At 44.6% G+C, this 20,837-nt stretch overlaps 1 protein-coding gene across 8 annotated transcripts in view; it reads left to right on the top strand.

Moving 5' to 3' along the window:
- Positions 1-20,837, top strand: part of Wasf3 (WASP family member 3) — a 99,007-nt gene that overhangs the window by 1,193 nt on the left and 76,977 nt on the right. Inside the window, exon 1 of one of the 8 annotated variants that reach the window (XM_063271652.1) lies at positions 17,637-17,758. The gene's annotated coding sequence lies outside the window, so the exon portion shown is untranslated. 8 annotated transcript variants of the gene reach the window in all.

Genomic DNA, 20,837 nt, shown 5'->3' with positions numbered 1-20,837 from the left:
GGATTGTAAAGGGGACTTACCGTTTGGACCCGCATTTGTGTTACCTTTCAACAGAACCTTGTTCTAGGTCTGCCTGTAGACATTACAGCGGCACTGTGAAACTGCTTCAGAGCATTGCTTGATCTGTTTGCTTCAATTTTTTACAGTCACGTTGCCATTGATGGATGCTAGTAATTTAAAAAAAATTGAAAATAAAGCTGGAACACACTTTGCTAGGTGATTGTGCCAACAACATTGACCTCCCCCCCCCAAACTTGCTCCATCACCAGTGTGTCTGTGTAGACGTACTTTAAAGAGTTTTCATAGAAATTTGTATGTTGACAAGCAACAAGCATTTTCTTGGGGGGGGCTATTAAAATGCTTGGGTGAAAATAACTGAGAAATAAATGTGAAAAAAACTTGTCTCTGCTGTGTTCTACTGGTTTTCTGATTCCAGAAATTTCCTTTGAATGTAGGTTGTGGTTTCCCCTTGAGAGTGTCTCTAAATTGCTGTGCAGACTTCAAATTGCTTACCTTCTCAGTTTATGAAAAGTTAATTAACTTATTTTAAGCTCTTCTTTAAATTCAGTTTTTGTATGTGTGTCTGTGTGTGTCTGTGTGTGTGTCTGTGTATGTGTATGTGTGTGTCTGTGTATGTGTGTGTCTGTGTATGTGTGTGTCTGTGTATGTGTGTGTCTGTGTATGTGTGTGTCTGTGTGTGTATGTGTGTGATGTGTGTGTCTGTGTATGTGTGTGTCTGTGTGTGTGTCTGTGTGTGTCTGTGTGTGTATGTGTGTGTGTGTGTCTCTGTGTGTGTGTCTGTGTGTGTGTCTGTGTGTGTCTGTGTGTGTGTATGTGTGTGTCTGTGTGTGTGTATGTGTGTGTCTGTGTGTGTCTGTGTGTGTGTCTGTGTGTGTATGTGTGTGTCTGTGTGTGTGTGTCTGTGTGTGTGTCTGTGTGTGTGTCTGTGTGTGTCTGTGTGTGTCTGTGTGTGTCTGTATGTATGTGTGTGTATGTGTGTGTGTCTGTGTGTGTATGTTTGTGTGTCTGTGTGTGTATGTGTGTGTGTCCGTGTGTGTCTGTGTGTGTGTATGTGTGTGTGTGTACATGTGCATGTGGGTCCTCTGTCGATCTCTGACTTTCTCACGTCACAAGTTCACTCCCACTAAACTCTGCTGGTGGTTGTCAGCTCCAGCAATCCTCTGCCTCTCCTCACCCCTAGCCCGGGGGTTACAGGTGCATAACTCACTGGCTTTGTACATGGATGCTCAAGAGCCAACCTCAGGTCCTCACGTGTGTGTAGCAAGCGCTCTTACCCGCTGAGCTGTCTCCCCAGCCTAAGAGCATTTTATTTTTGTCATATTTTCTGACTTTACCTTTGGACATTTTGAACCACATGCACATTGGAAAAATTTTCTTAATATCAATATAGAGGTGCATGGGATAAAGCGTGTCAGTTTCTACCCTTCCCCCACTGTGGCTGCCCTGATGCTATTTCTTCAGGGCTAACCAAACTTAATTCTATGCGATATGTCTCTCCAGAGCTTTTTAAAAAATTATTTACTTAATGTGTATGGTGTTTTGCTTGCGTGCATGTCTGTGCACTATGTGCATGCAGTGCCCATGGAGGCCAGAAGAGGGTGTCAGATCTCCTGGAACTGGAGTTACATATGGTTTTGAGCTCACTAGTAGGTGCTGGGAACTGAACCTGAGACCTCTAGAAGAACAGCAAGTATTCTTACCCACTGAACCATCTCTCCAGCTCCGAGGTTTTCTGTTAAGGTGGCCTTCTCTATTTAAAAAGTATTAGGTAAGTGCCTACTCAATATGAAACACTGCCTCATTCATTGGGGTTGCAGACGTGAGAGATAGGAAAGTTTAAGATTTCCGTAATCTATGCTCACAGATAGTGGGACGTAGTCAGGATTGTGATGGACAAGCTTTACAAATAACCCAATGAGTTCATTTTTTTTATCTTTAACCTTCAAGGATATTTTAGAGTTTGTCATACATGGTAGGGATGTACTGATAGTCAGGACAGAATCTCTCTGTTGGCTGCCAACGAGCTTACCGTGTACACATTGGTTACAGTTTGTATCCTGCCTACCCACTGACTAGAACTAGGGGGGCCGTTCTGAGATGAGAAAAGCTCCCAGGGCGAGTGAATGAAAAGTCTCTCTCAGCTGAGGGAGAACTGGATGAAGAACTCCGGAGGGTGCAGTGGAACCGCTGAAAACAAACCAGGGTAGGGCGCAAGCGCAGGGAAGTCAAGTGAGGTGGGAGAATAAACGCAGTGTGCGCCATTGCTGAGGGAAGCCGGCAGTGTGCGCCATTGCTGAGGGAAGCCGAACAGAGACGGGAGAATGAAAACCGTGCTTGCCACAGCTGATGATGGAGTTTGGACATCATGGGCAAGTAGGTAATGGTTGAAGGATTTTGAGCAAAAGGGAGACATGGTTAGACTTTCTGTTAGGAATGAACTGGAAGAGCGAAGGCTGGGAGGAGGGAGATTTGAGGAGGTAGAATTGCTAGGACTTTATCGTTAGTCGGGTGAGTGTGTGGGACGAGCTGGAAGACATCTTTTTAGAGCAGTGCTCTGTTGTCTTTGGGGGTTTGGTGATTTGGTGACAGCCCAGTCTTTCTAGACTTAGCTGCATGCCCTGGTACTCATGGAAGGGGAATGATGGGCCAGCCCTGCTTGTCGAGGCTAAGTCTCAGCTGCTGTGGGACAGGTGCTCAGTAGTGTAGGGGACAGCAGTGGGTTGCATGAGATTTAAGGAACTTTCTTATGTTTGAAAGACAGGCAGGAAGGGATAGAGAAGCAAGAAGTAACCTTGAGGCAAGCACAAAGACAGAACTGGTATCCGAGGGAGCCAGGAGATCATTTGTAACTCTGAGGGGGCAGTACATCCAGTGCTGGACACAGGAACCCTAGGCCAGTGTTGCACCAGGGTTCACTAGTGAATGGGAATCTGGAGTGTAGACTGCCTTGTTTGAACTTTGGTAGTAGATAAGAGTGGATACAGGGAGTGGGGTCAAGGATGACCTTGGTGATTTTGTTTTCCATCTGGAAGGCTCCTGGTTGGCAGAAAGAACTTGGAGGGGAGGTATTTGGGAGAGGTCTCTCTTCATAGTGACTTCAAGATGTCTGTTGGGCTCAGCCCAGAGGTGTGGTTGGTAGCACTGATGACTAGTCTCTCAAGTCTTGTTGGATGAAGGGAAGAGAGAGGAGCCAGCTACAGTAGGTGGTCCCCTAAAACTCCCAAGAACAGAGAAGAGTATGAATTCTTTTTTCCAGATGGGTGCTCTGGTACAAGAGAATTGCCTTTCTTCCTTTTTTTAAGACTTGGAGATTTAGGACAGGGTAGTCCTTATCAGAATGGATTCCAGGTTGGCCTAGTCTGTCTCTGGGCTCTTCTCTTGAGTTCTGTCTTTGTGCTTGCTTCAAGGTTAGTTCTGTTTGAGTCAGAGTCCATCCTGGGGACTCTTAAATTATTTTACTATTAATTGTATTTAATATTTTTATTTTATTAAAATTTAATTTAATTTTCATTTTAGATATGCCAAACATCTCAGGGTACATTCTCATCTTTCAGGTTGGGCTTCTGATCTGATCATCTGGGATTTATCACTTTTCAACTTTGTGCATTACCATTACTAGGCGGTACAAGCAATTAGATCTAGGACTCTGTCTGTGCTAGGCCACCACTGAGGCCTTTTAACTTACCTAGGCTGTTCACACAAAACCTAGGATGCCCTTATCTCTTGAATGGCTGGGATTGTAGGCCTACATCACCAGGCCTAGGTACTTCTTTGAAGTTTTTCTTGGGGTGCATTCTTAGGCCCCCCTCCACCACTGGCCCAGTGGAGCAGTGGTGTTGAAATTGGTCTAAAGTCTCTTCTGTCATATTACGTATTTTATGTATAAATATATCTGTGAGCAAATGTATATACACACTCATTTACCATTAATTTTGTTTTTCCTTCCTTTTCGGTGTGCTAATCTGTTGTTGTAAAATATAAAAAATAAAAAAAGTATAGGGTTGCCTTTTATCCCCCTACGTCCAACACTGCGGTGCCCCAAAAGATCTGCTAGATATCTTGGTAGAAACACATCCCAACTCCACGGCGGCCCAGTGTCTCTTACCGCCGCATACTTTCCTACACTCAAGCCGTCACATAAAAGAACACACAACACAATAATCTTTGACCCAATTGGTAAGATATAATTGACCACCTAAACATACAAAGCCCAGTACTATCCATCCCCTAAGAACATTAATAACAACCTGTAAATACACAGAGCAGAGGAATCTTAACATCTCCTGCCATATTGTCCTGCCACGGCTTCTCTCCCTGTCCCTCCTGTCTCTTCTCCCTTTCCATTCCAGTCTCCTCCTCTTCCTTCAAACTTTTCTCCCGCCCATCCTTCCATCTCATCCAATGACAGGCCTCCTTCTATCCTGTACATGCCCCTCACCTATATTTTACAAATTCAATAGGGAGAAGATTCTGGAGAAGTCACCCGAGTCCTGAGTATGTGACTAGACAGCTGTCCTTGGGACAGTGGAATTAGCTTCAAAATACAGATAACTCCAGGGCAAACCACAACACTAACCATTTTAATTGGTTACTGTGACAAATGCCTGAGGTAACCAGCTTAGAAGTGAATAAAGTGAAAAGACTTATTTTGTTTCGATTCACTGTTTTCAGTCTGTGATCAGTTCCCTCCCCCACCCCTACTCCCACCCCCACCCATGCCTTTTGTCTTCTGGCAAAGTTGTTATACCATGATGTGAGTGACCTGCTGCTTCAACTCCAGAGAAAGAGTAGGAAGAAGAGACCAGGATCACACCTCTGGTGCCTCCAAACTTTCCACCAGGCCTCAACCGCTTCATCTTTTCCTCCCTTTCACACCTCTCTGACGCTCAAAACTTTCCCACTAGGACCTTGGAGTGTTTAGATCTTACCTAGAGCAGCAGTCCTTGCCTGTTGGAGTGCCTGTGTCTCAGGGTGTTGTAGTTAGCTACTCAGTGGCCTATTGCCATCAAGCTTCTATATATGAAGTAACCTTTACCTGGGGTGCTCAGAATCAGAAGTGCTTTGCACACACGAAGCATGAGCTACCATGGGTGTGAGACACCCAAGTACAGACCCGTGAATGTTGCATGTATATCATATGCACAGCCTCAGGTTAATCTTACATAATGTTTGTAGTAATTTTTTGCATGAGCTAAGTTTTGTGGTGGTGGGGATCTTATGTCAGATGTCAGAGCTTACAAAGTTTTGATGTTTGAATTTTTCATTTTATGATGTGTGTGGTTAGCTGATCCTGTGCCTTTGTGCGTGCGTGCGTGCGTGCGTGCGTGCGTGTGTGTGTGTGTGTGCGTGCGTGCGTGCGTGCGTGCGTGCGTGTGTGTGTGTGTGTGTGTGTGTGTGTGTGTGGCTAGAAAGGGCTTTTATCCACCAAGCTTTCTTGGTAGCCCAACGTTCTGGTCTTTGGATTAGAAGTTACACTGGTTAGTGTATGTCAACTTGACCCAGGCAGAGTCAACTGGGGTAAAGAACGTTAGTTGAAGAATTGCCTCCATCAGATTGGCCTATGGGAGTGTCTATGGGACATTTTTCTTGATCAATGATTGATAGGGGAGGGCCAAGCCCACTGCAGGTGCTGTTACCCTTGGGCTTGTGGTCCTGGACTCTATAAGAAAGCAAGTTAGCAAGCCATGGGGAGCGAGCCGGTGAGCAGTGTTTCCTGTGGTCTCTGCCTGTGTGCCTGCCTGAGGTTCCTACCCTGACTTGGCTCCATGATGGGCTGTGGTCAGGAAAGGCAAACAAACCCCTTCTCCCTGAGTTGCTTTTGCTCATGGCGCTCATCACAGCACTGGAAGGCAACCCAGACAGCTGTGTTCAGCTGTGTTCAGCCCGCGGAGAGAGGTTGCTTTCGCCTGGCAAACCGTGACTGCTTTATAGATTGTATTTCTCATTTATTTTCGTTTTCAATCTGCTTTACCTTGTGGCCTTGTGGTGCTAAATCCGCTGTCACATGAGTTTTAGTCCAAAGAGCAGGATCTGAGTTGTAACGCTGGCCCTGGACTGGCGCTTGACAGAGATGTATAATAGTCTCGATCACCCCAAAGAAAAGATTACAAAGACACAGCCTACCGTAAGAGTTAGTTAATGTAAAGGAATCGGTCAGTGGTGGCACATACCTTTAATGCTAACACCCAGGAGACAGAGGCAAGCAGATCTCTGAGTTCCAGGCCAGTCTGGCTGAGAGAGAGAGAGAGAGAGAGAGAGAGAGAGAGAGAGAGAGAGAGAGAGAGAGAGAGAATATGAACACACACCACCACTTGGACAGAAAAAGCCCCCTCAGGCAAGTTGTCAGTTATACTTAAAGGACCTGTTAATTAACTATCCCTTTAATATGAGATAACCTTAAAATGTTTTTATTATTATATTTACTGTGTGTGTGGGCGTGTGTGTGCGTGTGTGTGTGTGTGTGTGTGTGTGTGTGTGTGTATATATAGATCAGAGGATAACTTACAGCAGTTTTTGTTTTTGTTTTTTTTTTCTTTTTCTTTTTTCTTTTTTTCGGAGCTGGGGACCGAACCCAGGGCCTTGTACTTGCTAGGCAAGCGCTGTACCACTGAGCTAAATCCCCAACCACTACAGCAGTTCTTTCCACCGTGTGCGTGTGCGTGTGCGTGTGCGTGTGCGTGTGTGTGTGTGTGCATGTAGATCAGAGGATAACTTACAGCAGTTCTTTCCTCCACGTGGGGCCTGGAGCAGTCTGTCAGGCTTGGTGGTAACTAACACTTTTACCCATGGAGCCCGCTTACTGCCCCTGAGATACTGACTTTCATACCCAGAACCCTTTCCTACTGCAGATCCTTATAGAGTCCCCACTGCTAAGCTCTTTTGCTTTTCTGAGTTAGAACTCACAGTGTGTCTTCTTTCCTTCTTTATCTACCGTTTTATTCTGCTTCTCTGACCCCTTCACTTAAACAACAAACAAACCCATCCTCCAAACCAAAACAACTACCACCACAACCACCACCATCTCTAACTCAACCCTAATAAGATTGACTTCGGGTCTCCTTCTGTGTGACATTAACTCCCTCATTATGATACTGAGAAGCCGCATAAGGGACCCTGAGTTCCCCAGGGCAACGGAGTTCTGGACACGGTTGCTGGGATTTCCAGGTTTTTGTGTCTCTGAATGAGAAATGAACTGGGCAGAGGCGTGTGTCCATGATAAAGCTAGAGACGCCTCAGGAAAGGAGACAGTAGGGTGCAGAACTGAGCAGGGAGAGAGGCTTGCTTGTCTGAGAGGATCCAGGAGGTTCTGCTGTGCTTCATGGCTTTCTGGCAGGGTCTGTCACTCACTGGCATGGCTGGATCAAGCATCTTCTCTGCCAGCTCATTTTTTTTTTTTTTCGGAGCTGGGGACCAAACTCAAGGCCTTACGCTTGCTAGGCAAGCGCTCTACCACTGAGCTAAATCCCCAACCCCTCTCATTTTTCTTGAATGTTAATTTTGCAGTCTTTGTGTGAGGCAGGGACTTCACTCTTGGCCCTACTCCCCTGCCTCAGTAACACCACCAAGCCTGGGTTCTTGGTTTTTAACTTAAAACTAAAAGCGGCAGAACCCCACCCCCACTCCCAATCCCTACCATCTGACATCTGGTTTTCATGATATATTGTAACACCATTTCTCAAGACTTCTCTATAGTCGCACCATTCTTTGAAGTATTCTGATTATTAAAATATTACTTTCGCTTCAAAGTCGAAATTGTAGTTTTCAGCAGTTTCAAGGTTTGTCCGTGATAATGATAAATCCATACCCGAGCTGTACTTAAAATTTTTATGACTTCTCTGCTGTTTGTGTCTTACATAAGCTTAATAAAAACATGTCCAATTTTGACATGTCCAGTTCTTTCTGTAATTCCTCAAACCAAAGCAAACATACACACAGAGAACAACAAAAGCTCTCCCTGCCCCACGAGGGAAGGATAAAATGGGGAGGGAGTGGACAGGGCTTACACATTGTTATAGTTAGCTTCAGCTGTCATCTTCACACAGCCCAGAGTCACTTGGGCGGAGGAACCCTCAGCTGAGGAATCACCTCTATCAGATTGGCCTGTGAGCATGACCTGTGGGGGCATTTTTTGATTACTAATTGGTGTCGGAGGACCCAGCCCACTGTGGGCGGTGCCATCCCTAGGCACGGGTCCTGGGCTGTATAGGGAAGGTAGCCGACCATGAGCCTGAGAGCAAGCCTGAGAGCAACATAGCATTCTAAGTTGGTGTTTGCTTTAGTTCCTGCTTTGTGATCCCCCTCAGCTCCCCTCAGTGATACACTGTAACCTGTAAGTCAAATAAGCCTCCTGCTCCTCGCCAAGTTGCTTTTGTTTGTGCATTTATCACAGCAGCAGAAAGCCAACTAGGAGAGGCAGTAATGTGGTGAGGACAGCTCAGCGTATTTATTGTTAACTGTGTTCCACCAGGAGGCATTCAGATGCTCATGGTTTTACTCTTTGGCTGTTTGGTGTCTAACGACTGTCGTCAGACTTAACTCAGACAAACCATCTTACCCTGCATTTCGATATACTCAGAATGCTTTCTCTTTTTGGACGAAGAACTTAGGTCTGCTTGCAGGCAAGTTAAAGTTACGAGTTGTGTTTAAGTGGGTTGTCTGAGACGCCTATGCTTTTATTGGCCGTAACTGGGGGAGGTCTTTAAGTGAGGATCTGAGTGAGCTCATAGGAAGTACCCATAACACTGAAGAGCTAAAATGTGAATTCTGAGAATCGTTAATCTATGGGGACTGAGAGTGAAGCACTAAGACCTGTTCCTCCGGTATGTTACATCATGGCCAGCATTTTAGATGGTAGAGCTAACAGCTCCAGGAACTTTGAGCAGTCAGTGACCGGGGGCGGGGGTGGGGTAGAAATCTGTGAGTGGAGGACCGTGTGGCAGCACAGCTGGCATCTCTAGTGGGCTCCGTGGATGCCCTGGAGTCGACCTCTTCACACCCTACATCTCGCTTTCTGCAGGAGCTGGGGTCCTGGGTGATTTAGCTGGTGGCTGGGGAAAGGCCAGCGCCTACAGAGAGCTCTAGGAGCATAGCACATGGCACCTCTCAAATTGCTGGCTGTGCTAACCAGCATGTGGCGTCATTTAGCCTGCTGCAGACTAGAAGATGCAGTGTAGCTAGGAACCCCCAGAGAAGAGTCAACATCACCAGCTGTTGCCCGGGGCTGACCTAAAAGTGGCAGTTTGCATCCTGGTGGCTTTAGTGACGGGAACAAAGCTCACCTTCATGCTGTAGTTTGCACCATTCGTAAAGACCATACCAATTGCCTTTAAAAAAAATAGTCCTCGATTTTACATTGTATATCCTTCAAACTGTCACTCAGCAACAAAGTTCAAATGGAGTGTGTGTGTGTGTGTGTGTGTGTGTGTGTGTGTGTGTGTGTGTGTGTAAGACGTTTATAGGACTCGTGTCACTGTTTCTCAGCTTCAGGGTAAGGGGCACATAATTTTGAGCTGCTCGTTAAAGGCAGCTTTAGAGAGCAAGGAGGGATGTGTCATTCATTCAGAGTGTGCTTCTCACCGTGCACTACAGCCCAGGTTGGACTATTCATTATTTTTCTGGTTTTTGTCAACCTGACAAAAGCTAAAGTTATGTGGGAAGAGGGAACTTCAACTGAAAAATCGCCTCTTTCAGGTTGGCATTTTCTTGATTAATGGCTGACTGACATGGGAGGGCCCACACTACTCTGGGAGGTGCCACCCTCTGTGCAGGTGGTCCTGGGTACCCTAGGAAAGCAGACTGAGCCAGCCATGGGAGCGAGCCAGTAAGCAGTGTTTCTCTAAGGCTTCTGCATCAGTTCCTGCCTCCAGGTTCCCGCCCTGACTTCCTCCATGATGGACTGTGGTTGAAAGTGTAAGGGGATTAAAATAAATAATATCCTGCCTGAGTTGCTTTTGGTCAGAAGGTTTCATGGCAGCCACACAAATCGAATCAGGACAGTTGGTCAGCTGCATCCTGGGAGCCACACCCACACTGTTAAGGAGATTGTGTTGGTACACACACATCTCTATTTGTCTCTGCCTTAGGGCAGCTCGGTAGAACGAGGTAGAGCTCAGTGGTGGCAGTGGAAAGTGTGTCACCTGCAAAGAAGGGAATGTTCAGTGTCTGGTGCTTTACAGCCAAAGCACTACCCCTCTCCCCACCCCCAATTTCAGAGGATCAACTTCGTACCGTTCTAATGGGATCTGTGCTTTCTCACTGGGGAGAGAGATAATAGGCAACTTATAAATATGTATTGTACGGATGCTCTAAGAAAGAGAAGCAGTGAGGGCAGAGATTACCTGGTTTTCACGCAGTGGTCAGGGAAGGACTAAGTGAGACGTAAGCCAAGGGGTGAATGAAAGCGAAGGAGGGAGCCAGCCAGCCGGCCACTTTGGGAAAGAGCTAACTAAGATAAATGACTACAACTGTTCCCAAGATGTCTGGAGATACACATGCCTGTAGTGGGAATTAATTATAACTGCAGGGAGGGCAGTCTAGGACCGGGTAGACTGTGATACTTTGTATCCTGAAGTGGGGAGGGTGTGTGTGTGTGTGTGTGTGTGTGTGTGTGTGTGTGTGTGTGTGTGTTTGTTTCATGTCTGTGAGTACACTGTTGCTATCTTCAGACCCACCAGAAGAGGGCATCAGATCTCATTACAGATGGTTGTGAGCCACCATGATGTTCCTGGGAATTGAACTCAGGACCTCTAGAAGAGCAGTCAGTGCTCTTAACCACTGAGTCATCTCTCCAGCCCCAAGTAGGAGGTTTTTACAAGGTTTTGAGCAGGGAAGGAATTGGTGTCATTTGTGATGGAACCCTGCAGCTGCTATTCAGGGAACAGCTTGTAGGGGAGCAGTAGAGGCAAGTGTGTGCATGCAAAGCCTCACTAGGTTCTGCAGCTGCTGGATGACTTTCCTTGAGGATCCGATGGTGTGATGGAAAAGGGAAGGGATCCCTGCAGTGTGTTGCCATAGGTGGAGAAGCAAAATGGCCTCAGAGGTGCCGATCAAGGATACTTCTGTACCCACATTCTTCAGTTCTTGGAAGGACTGGTTTCCCACAAGCGTTTCTCCCAACTGTGAAAAGAGGCACTGAGCTGCATTTTGAGAGGTTCTGACAGGGCATAGGTGGCTTAGTTTTTAGATCAGTGGCTGTGCCATTGGTGGCTGTCTGGACCATGTGTGGGAGTGAGGATGGTGCCGTGGTCACTGAAAGGAGGAGTGACATTTGCTTTCTTTGCAGAGAATGGGGCCACAGTAATTTTGACTTGGGAAAAATAGTCTCCCAGAGCTATAAAAAGTCAGTAATTTGTCGAGAGCATATTGTGGGGAACTGCTATTTTCATATGTACCCAGCAGTATGAATTAGTTGTAAAATGCGCCTCTGTGTAATTAAACAAATTGCCGTGCTCTCTGAAGTTATGGATAAGACCCAATTAAACTTGGGAAGATGCCTAAAGAAATTACCTTTCTTTCCACGTAGGTGACATTAAGCCATTTGGATAATGATTAGTTGGAAAAAAATGTGAATTTCAAAATAATTGTGGAAGAGGTCCTTTCTGTTTCCCTGTAACTCGGTATTGATATCATTAGAAACTTTTTTTTTAGTTTGTATAGTTTAGGTTAAAAATGAAATAAAGAAAGTAAACCCACAAATTGTAGAATTTTTTATAAACATATTCTCTACAGTGACTGGAACTATATTTAGTAAGAGTTTGAATGACACAATTAATATATTTCTTTGACATGTCCAGATGTTGCTCTTAATGGCTGTGAATACATATTCTTTAAAGTTCACAGGGACAGTCACACAAGCTCCCAGCTTGTTGGGACAACAGAAAATCTCAGCAGATGCTGGAGGATTCAGATAAAACAGAATGTTGTTCTTTAAATTAAACAAAAATCAGAAGCCAAATATATTCAGAAAATTATTCTCTTAAGTAACTCATGTTCAGAGAAAATGTTGTTATGATAGGAATTACCAAGTTTTAGAAATAGTTTGATTAGATTTAATATAAAAAATAATGTGAGGAACTGGAGTACAGCTAAAATTATACCCAGAGGAACATTCTTAGCCATAAACATGTACATTAGGAAAGGGAAACCTGGAAATGCTTAGTGCTCTGAGCGTTCATTAAGTGTTAGCGATTGAGGATACTTGTGTGTGAGCACACTCATGAGCGAGCATGTGTGTTTTCTTTCATTCTGTCTCATGCTTGACTAAAGTCACATCAAGAAAGAATTCATCTGTTCCTGTTTACTCAAGATACTTAATATATTAAAACTGTATGTGTGTGCATGTGTGTGTATGTGTGTGTGTGTGTGTGTGTGTGTGTGTGTGTGTGTGTGTGTGCATATGGATGCAGGTTCACGTGGAGGCCAGAAGAGGGCACCAAATTCTCTGGAGCTGGAGTTACAGGGGGATATGAATGGGCTACCCAATATGGTCACTGGGAATTGAACTCAGGTCCTCTGGAAGAGCAGTCAGTGCTCTTAACCACTGAGCTAATCTCTCCAGCCTCCTCAAGAGATTTTTTGGTTGTCGTTGTGATTGAGGTGAGGGGTGTTGAATTCTATAAAAAACTTCATCACCTTCTCTGCAGGTAACCATATAATTCTTCTCATTTGACTTAATTAGTTTGGTGAATTATCTTGCTACAGTTGACAATAGTGGAACATTGTTACATTCCTGGTATGAACCCATGATGTGGTGGTGTTGTGGTTTCTCATATTTTTCTGTTTCTTACCCATTAATTGGTTCATAGGTTTGATTAGCTTTTCATCCAGTGGAAGCAGGTATTTCAGTCTGTAAGTAGTCATTATTTATTTCAATAGTTTTGTCTTGATTTTTATTTTATCTGATGTTATTAAAACATATTTCCATTTACCTAATAAATTTTTGTCCACTCTTTAACCTTTTTGAATATGCATTTGAGTTTCCCGTCAATGCACTAATTATTCTGCATCTTAAGCATGACTCGTATAGTCAAAATAATTAAGCTTTGCTCCAAACAATTTGAAAATAATTTTTCAGTCAACAGGCTAGTTAGGGTCACTTACGTTAATTGCTGTTAACTGTGTTTGTTTTCAATTCTGTCACTGTTATAATTCTGTCTCTATTTTATTTCACTTTATTTACATAGTCATTCACTGTTAGGTTCGTTTCATTGATCGAAGTCTTTTGATGTCAGGAAATACTTTATCGTAATGATTACCTTTGAAATAACAACCTCGGAAGCACCTTAATGCCCTGCTTGTTTTAACCTGCCCGTTTAGACTAGCATCCCTTTGTTCTTATCTATTACATACATGATACCGGTGACCTCACTGTGTTCTCCTCTCTTGACACTTTGCTGTCAATATCTTGGTTGTATTCCCCATAGTTAGGGCACAGGAAGTTTACCTGCCGCACATATCTGTATGTGTACATGGCTGTTTGCATGCATGTATGTATGTACACTACCTGCATTCAGTACCAGTGGAGGCCATAAAGGGCATCGGGTGCCCTGGAGCTGGAATATGGGATAGTTATGGACTGCCATGTGGGTTCTCTGGAAGAGCGCCCAGTGCCTCTAACCACCGAGCCATCTCTTCAGCTTCATACCTGTTGTCTTTCTCTCCAGGACTCCAGTATTTTTTTTTTCTTTTCATTCTTCAACTAGGTACACAAAATGCTGACTTCTTTGTTCTTTCAGTCTGGTTGCTTTGGCAACCCCTCAGCTAGAAAACCTTCGAGCTCTGATGCATCTGTTGAGCATAAGAAGCCACTTCTTGCTGGCGTATCTACAATGGTATTAGTTGTGTACCTTTTGGGGGATAACTGAGAACATGTCATTGAAGTAATTGATGTTGTCTGTGGCCCAAGTGATGTACCTGGGCTTGAGAAGCATGGTTGACCCCCAGGAGGGATGATGTGTAAGTACTTTGAGTCTGCTTGTTCAGATGTATGTGTCTGTATTTAAACGGCCTTGCAGGAAGCCCGGCTGGCTAGCTGTAGTTTCATTTATTTTCCTTACATTTGTTTTGGTAATGATTTTCTCCTTCTGTGCTGCTTTGTTAAGTCTGACTCCAGCCTTCTTTCTCTCCTTTCATCTTTCTCTCTGCGGGCCTGAGGATATCTCCTGTACTCTGCCAATGTCCCTTTCTGTACTTGGGGTTTATAGCTCACCGGGGTACATTTTGAAGTTGTTTGCCCTCGGTGCTCCTGTTTGGCTCTTTAAACAGTCATCTCATGACTTTCATTTTCAGAAAGTCACATCGGAGTATCATTTAAATATTTTGATGTTTTGAACCTTTTACTTCCAAGTTTTATATATGTGTATCTTGAAAGTGCGGTGTTTCCGGTTAGAGCTAACATTTGGCTCTCTCTGTGCCTTAGCATGTTTCTCTTTGACTTAATGTAGCTCATTATTCCATATAAGCAGAACTCTCTTCTTTCCTCCTTTCTTCCCTAAAAATATCTCCTCATTTAATGATCTTCATTAAATTGCCATTTGACTCTCTTCAATGCCTATGGGCATTGAATTTAACATTTGATTTACTATAATTTTATTTACTTAATTTATTGATTCAAAGCTTTCTGTTTCCCCTCCCTTCTCCCCCTGTCTTAGGGTTTCTACTGCTGTGACAGAGCACTGTGACCGAGCACTGTGACTGAAAAGCAAGTTGGGGAGGAAAGGGTTCATTTGGCTCACACTTCCACATTACTGATCATTGCAGGAAGTCAGGACAGGAACTCAAACAGGACAGGAACCTGGAGGCAGGAGCTGGGGCAGAGGGCATGGAGTGGTGCTGCCAACTGGCTTGTTCTCCATAACTTGCTCAGCCTGCTTTCTTAAAGAACTCAGGACCACCAGGATGGCCCCACCCACAGTGGACTGGGCCTTCCCCCAGTCACTGTTGGGTCTGAGAACTTGGGAATAATCCACTATGAAAACCAAGTTTGAGCCAATGAAAGTTTCTTTATTGAAAATGTTGATATATCCGGGAGATGGCTGGATTCTGGATACCATATCAGCTGGCTTCGTAAGTCCCTGCTTCGTTCACATCTTCCCTAGTCTTCACTTCATTGAAAGAGGCGTGACAGAGAACTTCTCCTGGACCCTGCTGGTCCTGGTCACCCTTGCTGACTCGTGTTGATCTCGTGGAGGCCTGGCTGTTTCTGCTAGGTCGTGTCACCGCTGTTGATTCTGTTTGTTGTCCTGATACTACTGAACTGGACTGCTGGTGTATTCATGAAGTGTTTGCAAATAGATTGAGCTGCGGCTGCTGACCTGTGAGCTGAACTCTGATTTTCTGACAATGAAGATTGGCTTTGCTCCAGAGAACCATTTCTAAACAGGTCCATTCCCCTGCATCCTAATAACCTTTGCTCTCCACTACCTCTGCTGGGTGGTAGGTTAGAAGGGAGGTTAAAGCATTTAAGAGCCCATATTAAAAGTAGGTTTTGAAAAATCAAAGTCTACAAAACTCATTTCTTATTATTGTGTGTGTACATCACAGCAAGAATATGGACACTGGACGACAAACTTTGTGAGACCCGTTCTCCTTCTAACTGAGGTGGAAGTTCAGGGGTTAACCGTAGGACTTGAGGGTTATGCAAGGGGTTATTCTCTTTTATGTGTGAGAGATGAGTTAAATGTTCTTTATCTGATATACCTAAACCACTCAAAAAATATCTTTTAGTAGTGAAAAGTGATGTCCTTTGAAAGTTATGATCTGAGTTCTGGCATATGGCTTAGATTAGGTTCTCACTGAAAGTCACGGGATATTTGTCTGGTAGTAAGTCAGGGGCTGTGAACCAATGTGTAGCTCTTTAAAGATACCAGATCTGCTTTCTCCCCTCCTGATCCTGGAGAAGATCGTTTTTGACCTGGGATGTACTTTTGGGATTCTCCAAATGTTCAGTTCATCCCTGTGTCCTCTCCATGTAATACTCCTGTTCTCATGGAATCTGTGTAAGGATCCAGGGCCTTGACCATCTTCTGCCTAGACATGGAGGTTGGGTCCAGGCTCATGCTTGCCTCCTTGTCCACAGGGTGACACCAGGCACATTTCTGAACAAAAATCGTCTTGCTCTTTTCAACATCATCCATTTTTAACTCTCTCCCCTCACCAACACCATGCCTGTTATGTCTGGGAGCTGACTGTCCTACTCTCTGATTTGAGTTTTCTTGTGCATCTCTTCAGTTTTCTGTGTGTGACGAGATGACACATTAGTCACGAAGGTGAGTGGCAAGGTGACCTCGCTGTCTGCAGTCCAGTGTGATTCTCCTGTCTCCACACTCACTGTCACCAGTCTCACTTCCTCCCACCTCACTGCCCGGGGTGCAGCCCTCCCTCCCATTGCAGCGCTGACAGAGCTGGCAGGGGCAGGCACTTCTGTCCAACTCCTGAACCTCAGCACTAAGTGTAATTTTAGTTATAGTACATCCCCCCTTTTGTAAATTCTTTGTGTCCCATCAAGGAGGGTTACTTTGTTTTTATTACTTTGTTTAAAATTGATTTGCAAAGGTTTTCATTTTATTATTTATGTTCGTTCCTGAGTATGGGTATGTCCACGGAGGCTAGCGGCAGGCATCGGGGCCCCTGGAGCTGGAGTTTCAGGCAATTGTGAGCCTCCTGACAGGTCCTAAGGACCAATCTCAGGTCCTCTATAAGAGCAGTAAGTGCTCTTTACCACTGAGCCTTCTCTCCATCCCCAGAATTATTATTATTAATTATTATTATAAAAATAATACAAAATGCAAATATGATACAAAAACACAAAAGTTCTCACTGTCAGGAGAGATAGCAAAGAAGCTCAGAAAACCCCAGCCTAGTGTTTCCCTGAGGGACAGGCGACTCCGAGGTGCAGCAGTTCAACCTGCGGGGTTGACCTGGGAAAAGCCTGGGGACTGTAAAGACCAAGTCATTGTGTGGTCTTCTTCTCCTCCTCCTCCTCCTCCTCTTTTTCTTCCTCTTCTTCCTCCTCCTCTTCCTCCTCCTTTTCTTCTCCCTCTTCCTCCTCCTCCTCTTCCTCTTCCTCCTTTTCTTCTTCCTCTTCCTCTTCCCCCTCTTCCTCCTCTTCCTCTTCCTCCTTTTCTTCTTCCTCTTTTCCTCCTTCGCTTCCTCATCTTCTTCCTCCTCTTCCTTCCCTTTCTCTTCCTCCTCCTCTTCCTCCTCCTCCTTTTCTTCTCCCCCCTCTTCCTCCTCTTCCTCCCCTTCCTCCTCTTCCTCCTCCCCTTTCTCTTTGTCTTCCTCCTTTTCTTCTTCCTCTTCCTCCTTTTCTTCTTCCTCTTCCTCTTCCTCTTCCTCCTCCTTTTCTTCTTATCATCATCTTACTGACCATACTTCATTCTGTCTAAAGTCGCAATTATAGATGTATTGGTTTTGTCGTTGAGGTAGTCAGTCAGTTGTGATGAGGGAGTGTTTGCTCTGGCTCAGTGTTTTACAAGTTCCCACCTGTGACAGGTTCACTTGTTGCTTTGGGCCTGTAAAGCAGCAGTGCATTATGGGAGAATGTGTGGTTCATAGACAGAAAGCAGAGAGAGGGGTGGGGAGGGGCAGAAGGGGGAACTGACCGTAATCTCCTTCTAGGGCATGCCTTTGGAGCGCCCTACCATTTCCCACCTAGAAAGTTCCATCATTTCAGAACGTTACCACCTCCTGGACCAAGCCTGACCTTTGGAGAAGAACATTGTTACATCCAACCACAGCGGTGAGTGAGTTTAGTGTTGGATCATTAAATAGCTTTCCAGTGCAATGGTCTTCACCACGACCGTGCTCTCCCATTGGGCATTTTGCATTTTCTTTAAATTATTCTCCTATGCGCCCTATGTAGGATGACTTCCCTCTCCTTCCCACAGAGCCTTTATCATCAGTTGAAGGCACTGGCTTTGCTGTGTGCCTTGTTGGCCTGTGATTCAGAGGCCGCCCGGTTCAGTCACGCTGCCAAAGCCAGGCAGGCCGTAGCAGGAGTCAGAGCTGAGGGTGTCCTGAGAGCAGCCCAGGGAGACTTGAATGAGGAGGCAGAGCCGGCACAGAGACGGCCTCTGCTCAGTCTGAGCGAATGTTTGTTCTTCCCGCTTTGAGCAAATGTTTGTTTTTCCTGCTTTGGGCTGTACCTTAGCCTTAGCCTCTTAAGATGGCACATTTTTGCCTGATGTTTATCCAGTCCCTCAGTTTTTACCTGGTTCTCTCTTCATCCTGTAAGACACGTACTCGGTTTTACAAGATTATCGTTGTCTAGCAAGTATTGTAATTAAAAAATTCCTTCTAGATCCATTGTTTCCCCTCTTGTTTTAGGTTAGTTTAGATTTACAAGCACCAGTAATTGAAGAGAATGCTGGGCCACAGCGAGTTTTCTTCACAGCGCATAGTTTCACACCTGTGTCCACTTTAAGGAACCATTTCTTCACGACTCTGCCTTCCTTCACGTGTTTGCCCCAGCCGAACCCCATCCAACCGACTTCCCAAAGAACCCTTAAGTTTCCACTTTAGTTCTCCATTTTTCTTTTATAGTTTTCTTTTGTTTTCTGTAGTAATCTCAAAGTTAGCCTGTCTGGTTCATAGAAGAAAGAGACACTAGGAGAAACGTTCTCTCTGCCATGAATTCTTAGGGCGCTGTCTGGATTCTAGGTCTGGTTACTGGGTTTTAAACTTAAGTGTGACATTGGCTCTGCAAACAAACAAACAAACACATTTAGATTCAGGCTTTCTATTAGATTTGATGGACTTTGAAGACTTCCTTTGCAGTGGGATTTTTTTTTTCTTTTTTGTCTGTATTTTCACTAGAGTTATTATAAACATTCTCAAAAATCTACAAGGACAGCAGTCATCCTGCTTGCAAGATTGCAAACAACTGAGCTCCTTGGCTGTTGGAAAACTAACTGTGAATAATAAAAGGACATTATCTCGTCAGTCTAATTAAGAATTGAATGAGAATGTTTGTAGCTGCCGAAGATGACCTCCCTATCGAGGGAGAGGCGTCAGAAACTGTCTTGGCAAGATCTTCTCCTTCCTGCTCTTCCTCTGAACCGGTTGGTGTTTGGAGAGGAAGCATATTGTGGAGATTTTCAGAGTTCTTCAGAATCAGGGTGAAGGAGGCTCTCATCTCTGAAGTATGCTACATGATTGGGCGTCCCCAGTAGAAGGAAGGGCTTGAATTCTCTTCTCAGTGTAGCGGTTGGCATCTATGGTTGGAGCAAGCTCCTGCCTCCTCCCAAGCTCCAACTGAACGGTTGGTTTACTGAAGACAGGCAAGGCTGTGGTAGTTTGCAAAAGCCCAACTGTGGACCTCAAGGGCAGATCAAATCGGGGCCTCGCGGGATTCTGTGAGAGATTTGAAAACAATGGAGCAAATGAGGAGAGAAAATTGACCTCCATCTGCTGGTGAATAGCTGCAGCTTTTAACTGAAATGACCTTTAAAAAAAATGAGGTTTGGTGGGTTTTTTTTCTCCCTTTTGGAAAATTGTTTTGAGGATTTCTTAAAATGACCACAGGACTTAAATTTTTTTTCTTAAGGTTTAACCATAATGTAGTATTCCATTCATGGTAATATTCTAAGGGAGAGGTTTTAAAGTTGTTTGGGGACACTGGACAGCCACTGAAGAATTATAAGTAACATTCACAAATGGGAGTGTAATGATCAGATGGACTGATGAACATGGTCATGATTAAAATTAGCAAAGTGAGAGAAGGGAGTTTAAAATATATATCATTATAATACATTATTAAATTATTAAATGTGGCACAGCAATCTATCTGTTTGTCTGTCTGTCTACCTATCTGTCTATCTACACACACACACACACACACACACACACACAGAGAGAGAGAGAGAGAGAGAGAGAGAGAGAGAGAGAGAGAGAGAGAGAGAGAAATAGTCCTGGAGGGTAAGTGTGAAAGGTTGAAAGCAGGGTCAGTTTAGTGATCCCTCCAGTGTTTATTTTGCCCTAAGTAGGAGTGAACTGCTGAGGGAGGGTCTCTTGATGGCACTGTATGTTTTTATTGTTCACAGCATATGTTATAGCAATATAAAACCAGACTTGCCCATTGTATTGTACTGTGTGCCACTGGCTTCCATTTTCCAATGTTACATGAGGCTGGACTGTTTTTAAATATCTATTTTCCAAATAATCAGTAGGTGTATATTTGACTTAATTAGTTATTGAGACAGGGTCCTCATAGCAGTCTTGACTGGAATCCACAGAGATTTGCCCGCCTTTACCTCTTGAGAATTGGGATTAAAAGTACAGACCACCATGTCCAACAGGTATTGACTTTTTTTTTTTTTTTTGAGATAGTGTGTCTTGTAGCCCAGACTACCCTGAAACTGCTGGCCTCCTTCTCCTCCTGCCACCCTGAAGTGCTGGGCTTGTAGGCACAACTAGACATAGCCTGTTAGGTAGATGGTTACTTGGTTTCTTCTCGCTTTTGCTGGCTAGATCTGTGAGCAATACTAAGCCTCTGGTTTGGGAGAATCATCATGGAGGCAGTTTATTAGTTCTGCTAGGAACTTGTGGTGCTATTCATGGTTAATCTCAGGATTGACAACTTCCTGCTTTGAAACAAGGGAGGGCAAACCAAAGCCCCCTCTCCCGCTCAGTGACATACTTCCTCCCCAAAGAGTGCTGACTGCTGGACTTGTGGGGGACATTCTTACTTAAACCACCACATGGTCCCTGACCAGGGTGTTCTGTTAGGAAATGTCTGGATTGATCAGTGTCAAATTTCACTACAAATAGAGCTCAGGAGAAAGGGATCACCGTTTTCTGCAGAAAGAGACTTGTGTGGA

The sequence above is a fragment of the Rattus norvegicus genome, chromosome 12, assembly GCF_036323735.1.
Source record: "Rattus norvegicus strain BN/NHsdMcwi chromosome 12, GRCr8, whole genome shotgun sequence".
In the NCBI taxonomy this organism is placed as follows: domain Eukaryota; kingdom Metazoa; phylum Chordata; class Mammalia; order Rodentia; family Muridae; genus Rattus; species Rattus norvegicus.
The sequence above is the reverse complement of the archived record's forward strand: the minus strand, read 5'-3'. Positions and strand labels throughout refer to the sequence as shown.